This window comes from Triticum aestivum, chromosome 6D, assembly GCF_018294505.1.
Source record: "Triticum aestivum cultivar Chinese Spring chromosome 6D, IWGSC CS RefSeq v2.1, whole genome shotgun sequence".
NCBI lineage: Eukaryota > Viridiplantae > Streptophyta > Magnoliopsida > Poales > Poaceae > Triticum > Triticum aestivum.
Genome location: NC_057811.1, coordinates 97,605,656 through 97,611,173, shown reverse-complemented (window position 1 = coordinate 97,611,173; position 5,518 = coordinate 97,605,656). Strand labels below are relative to the sequence as shown.

The 5,518-nt window shown below is 42.2% G+C and overlaps 1 long non-coding RNA gene across 3 annotated transcripts; it reads left to right on the top strand.

Moving 5' to 3' along the window:
* The first annotated feature begins 1,215 nt into the window (after positions 1–1,215).
* LOC123143819 (uncharacterized) lies at positions 1,216–5,161 on the top strand. 3 transcript variants are annotated; one of them, XR_006471074.1, is made up of 6 exons: positions 1,216–1,480; positions 2,127–2,275; positions 2,366–2,575; positions 2,765–3,843; positions 4,088–4,170; positions 5,094–5,146. It is a non-coding gene; the product is annotated as an uncharacterized lncRNA (long non-coding RNA). The 3 variants fall into 3 exon arrangements; XR_006471072.1 differs by having other exon boundaries at positions 2,765–4,170; positions 5,094–5,161; XR_006471073.1 differs by having other exon boundaries at positions 2,366–2,684; positions 2,765–4,170; positions 5,094–5,161.
* Positions 5,162–5,518: the final 357 nt, after the last annotated feature.

The window sequence follows — 5,518 nt, the reverse complement described above, 5'->3', positions numbered from 1 at the left end:
CTATCCATATCTGTATTTATGCGCAGCCTCAAGAAGTACCCCAACTCTCACATCGACACCGTGAAACTGAACAAGATGTTTGTGGCCATGCTCCGCAGCAAATAGCTTCGGCGATTGATTCATATCTACCTCTATATCAGTTAACATGATTCTGCATCCAGTGTAGTATTATTTTCAAGATCTGATTTCTGAACACCTCTTGCTGTAATACAGGGCCTCCCTTAGATGGTATCATGTGAGGTACAAGGCTGAGGAGATTGTCAAGGATTTGATCGCCAGGACTCCCGAGTTCAATGACCAGCTGCGGTTGCCCAACTGCCGAGACAGGCCACACCACACTCTCCCCATAGGATCCTGGTTTCTCACTCATATTTTTTTTTAGAATCAGGGGGAGCTCCCCCACCTGAGGCCTCATTTGGTTGCAGGGTATCCCGGGGGGATCCCCGCTTATTCCCCGGGTGGAGAAACCACGGGTGGGATGGACCCCGGGGAACCGAGCGTGACATTTGGACGCCCACGTGCGGGAGGCACCTCGGCCCTTTCCACGGCCTTCCCTGGGTGAGAATTCCACGACGAAATGGTTGGGAAGGAAAACCTCGGCTCGCTCTTGCGACCGAGAGGTGGCGACGCCGCTCAAGCTTCTCCCTCCGGCGACCTGGAACAGCGCCTCCGCCTCCCTCCGGTGATGACTCGCCAAACGCTACACACCTGCAAGTTCCTCTGCTTCCCGGCGACAACGACGACGACGACCTAGCGGCCGTACATCTGCTTCCACCAAGATCCACTCTCCCCAAATATCTGTCCCGTCCGGCGACTAGGACGACCCGGCGTTTGTCTTCCTTCTCCTTCAGCCAAGGTTGGTCCCCTCCACCTCCTCTTCTTCCTCCTCTCCCCCAGATGTTGTGATGCTATATTCTGGATCTTCCAAGGAATGTTTCTACTAGTATTTTATTTTGTACACTAAGGTCCATCACGTTGTGTTCTTGGACCTTCATCCATGAATTATTTTTGAAGGTTATCACCTAAAATAGTTCGCAGACCTATATGAGTACATATCTGATGGAAACCATGTATTCAGTGGAAGCACGGAAACTTGATTCTGTGCCGTTGGATAAGGATTGTGCGATGTGAGATGAAAAGATGGACGAAATGCAAAAAAGGACCCCATAACCTTCCTGTACCTTAGTACAAATCCTTGATGGAAGATGAGCCATCCGTCCCTTTTCCTATGGAGCTATCCCGATTCAATTTTTCCCCATCAACTAGGGTTAGGAGATGGTCGCTTCGCCCAGCACGACGCCCTTGTTCCGCGCAGGGCCGTGGCCGGCGACCGCGTCTAATTCCTTCTCTCATCTCAGGCGGCCGGCGATCGTGGCTAATTCTTCTCCGGCCTTCCCTCATCTCCGGCGGCTGGCCCAACACGCCAATCATCCTCTGAGCATTCCCCATCGGATTGGTACTGGATCTAATAAGTCTCAAGGTATGAAGATTTCTATTACATTGTTCATCTTCTATACTTTGCCATTGTCTTCTTTTCGTGGCTCATCTAGTAGTTCCTTCTCTTCTAGTTGGGCTAGGTTTGCAAAGCAAATAGAGATGACATGGGCGTGGATTCTGGTTGTCTCCTCCAAGTTTAGCACTTCTAGTTGGGCTAGGTTTGCAAACCAAAGCAAATAGAGTAGGGGGAGGAACGAGGTAGTAGTATCTTGGCTGCAACTGCTGATTGCCCCTAAGTCTACTGTCCAGATTTTGGTCTTCATGAAGTTAGTAAAGTCTAATTTATTTGGTAAGCTAGTTTTATATTAATGCAGCAACAGGGAGATCCTATCATGCTAATTTGACAATACTGTACACCATAATCGGAACAAGAAATTAAGAAAACCATTACTGGTTGCAGACTTGTGTTTAGTACAATGGGAATAAGAAAGGAGTTGAAACTATTTGAGCATAGATTAATTGTAGAAATGATTTCAGCTGTCAGTTTTAATTTATATTGCAATTGATTGGTGAAGTGAGCTGAGATTAGGTGCTGATTTTATTCTATGCTATTCCGGAAGGCACATATTGACCGGCTCCTATGAGAATGTGCTTTCCACTTACAAACGGGATATCTTCTCTTCCTGCAGTAACTATGAAATGCCAGAGCGAGGTGAGCAAGGCTCCACCTTTGGCTATTTGTGACGCCCAGTCTGATGCAGAATGTGCCGTCCACACTAGACCAAGTGCCGAAATTGTATTTATCACACCGCAAAAATTGTATAGTGCACCTTTCTGTGTAAGTACTTGTCTAACTAATACGTACATGCTTATAGTTTCTTGTATTCCAGCATGTTAAACCTGTTGTTCTTTTCATCCAAATTTCAAGGCTCATCTTATACTCCGGAGTGTGATGATGACATCAGGCCAGCCATAGGGATGACTTTTATGGATTTGAAGGCAGCCAAGGATTTCTATGAAGCTTATGCACATCATGTTGGTTTCTCAGTACGTGTGGGACAACACAAGACTGGCAACGGTGTCATTACTCACAATCGTTTCTACTTTGATCGTGAAGGTTTCCACGAAGAGCGGAAAGGTAAGGAAAACTTAGTACATGGCACTGGCAGTAAGAGGAAATATGAGAGGAAAATCACTAGATGTGGGTGTGAGGCTAAACTTGCGGTAAAACGTAAGATTGAGAATACGTACGTTGTGCCTCTTTTCATAGATTGTTGTTAAGTTCGTTTTAAAATATAAGTATAAAAATTCAACTCTTTTGTTTCAGGTTTGCTGGTGGCAGTAAAGACATGTGAAGGTTTCATAAACAAAGACTACTGCAGGATGTTTGGAGTTGCAGTGGTGCACTGATACGTTCTTCAGCTTGTACTCGAGTTATGTCCGATATATAAACGTGAGATTTACTATGACTGTTAATGGCTAATGAGTTAGTGATGTGTCTATGTTCTAACAAAACACCCTAGCATAATGCGGTTAACTACTGTACGTGCCTATGTTGTAACAAAACTCCCTAGCATAATGTAGCTATCATGCCTTAACTACTGTACATGTTGTTGAAGTATGCAGTACTACAAGTGAATACTGGGCTACTAAAATTAGCTTCCTTCAATTTTCTGTTGTCTCGTCTGTGGCATTGCATGTTAGTTGTTTTAGTTTCCTAAATGCGATTTTGCTGGTACTCTGCTATTAGGAGACTATTTAGAATCAGCTTATGTCAGTTCTGGTATCCATTGCAGCTACTTTTCCATTTTAAATCGATGTGTATGCATCTCTGGCATGCGTGGTGAATCATAGGCACAGCGCATGGCTTACAGATCCTACTTGCTGACAAAAAACTGGAAATAAGTGGCAAGAGGCTAGCTGTGTTACTTGTAGGCCTGAGGGGTTCCATGTCAAATGTACTCTCTGGTTGCGGGCGTTGTTTTGCAAATAGCACTGAGCAGTTACGAGTCAATCTGGCCCATACAAATAGCATCCAACAGTCTGTCCTCAGGTTTCCAGGATTCCACTGAATATGTGGTTTCCAGGTGATATTGTCTCGACCTATATATTAATGACTACCACTCTGCCATTATTACTTATCTGAAATCTTGTTTCTCAAATATATGACTGACAAGCATGCAAGATAGTAAAATTCTGTTAAGTACCAGTTATACTCTCGAGTCTCGACCGATCGCTCCCTAGTAGTGCTTCGGTTTACAGAATTTCGATTACAGAGCCTTATGCCTATTTGGCTACTTGAATTATACGGTAAGAACTGAGTTGAATATTACTAATGCTAGAATGGACAATGCAACTGAATAAATTTAGTGAGGACTGAAGAGTAGCTGAAGCTGGGAAGAGAAGGTAACAGGTCGCACAACCTTGCTCTTGATTGGAGTGCTTCTTTTCTTCCTATGAGAAAAAGATTTTGGTTCATTTTGATGTGATTGCAGCAAAGCCAATTGATAATCTTATCGATGCAGTGCTGTTAAATCATCAATTACTAATTTACTGTTGGAAATTTTCTTTCTTGGGGAAGCTACAGAAACCAACCCCTTCAAATGAGTTAGCATGTGATTAAGGTCTTCCTTTTCTCATGTTTTGGCAGAGAAATATTCATCAACACAAAGAACTCAACTCTTTGCCTTTACTGATTGAAGGAGTAAATTACTGCCATGGAGAAAACATAAGGTATGAATTTTGGTGTACCAGATTATTTAGAACTGCAATTTTGTATATGCTTCCATTGCGCGTTTTACTATTTGTTCATGAATCTGCACATGCTAAGTCATAACGAGAGGATTATCTTGTTTTTTTCGAAACGGAGGCAAAAGATTTGCCTCATCCATTAATTAGGAAGAAGTTAAGAGTTGCTTTTACAAACAAAAGCAATAAGATTATTACAAAGCCACTACTCTTGCGGCATGATTTTTCCCAAGTGCTTCGCGCCGGCGGTGACCCAAAGTGTAGCCTCGCTCTTGATGTTGGATAGGATAATGGACGGGAGCGTGGACTTGTGCCTAAAAACTCTAGCATTCCGTTCACACCAAATCAACCAACAAGTTAGCATGGTGAGGGACGTCATTGCCTTCCGGTTGCCTGTATTCTTCTCGGACATTTTGATCCACCAATCCTTGGTGGAACGCTCATCAGTCCAGAGAGAAGTGTCAATGTGCATGAGGTTGAGCCAAGCCTTGATCATGCTCCAAACCCTCAAGGTGAACCGACACTTGAGGACTATCTTGTGGGGAAAACAGAGGGCATATACAAATGAGTTCATGCTCGTGGCAGTTTTTTGTTGGAGGATTATCTTGTGTTTTCTTGTGAATGTATGCTCTACAGCTTTATTGCCACCTATTTTCTTTCTTTGGGGAGACCATGAACACAAACTCATAAGCCTTGGTATGCTAATTTTGTTTCGCACAACGAGAACGTTGTCCGTTGATTTAATTGGCATGGTCTGTCTGTTGCTCGATCGTTTATGAGAACAGCTTATTATGTTTGCATCTATTTTATTGGGAAACATGGATGGATATTATTAAAATATGTGCTTATATATATAGTTTAAAATTTGGTATTGTATAGTAACTACATTGTTCTTTCTTGCTTTGCAGGTTCCCTAACACTAGCCAATGAAAATGTTGAAAGAAGTTTATATATATATATATATATATATATATATATATATATATATATATATATATATATATATATATATATATATTAATGGAACTAAACGCCTATTCTTGCTGAATTCTACCGCAGTTAGCATTTCCAAGGTTAAACCATGATTAGCAGACTTAATTTATCCTCGGTGTTTGTGTGACACAACTGTTAGAAATATGCCCTAGAGGCAATAATAAATTGGTTATTATTATATTTTCTTGTTCATGATAATCGTTTATTATCCATGCTAAAATTGTATTGATAGGAAACTCAGATACATGTGTGGATACATAGACAACACCATGTCCCTATTAAGTCTCTAGTTGACTAGCTCGTTGATCAATAGATGGTTACGGTTTCCTAACCATGGACA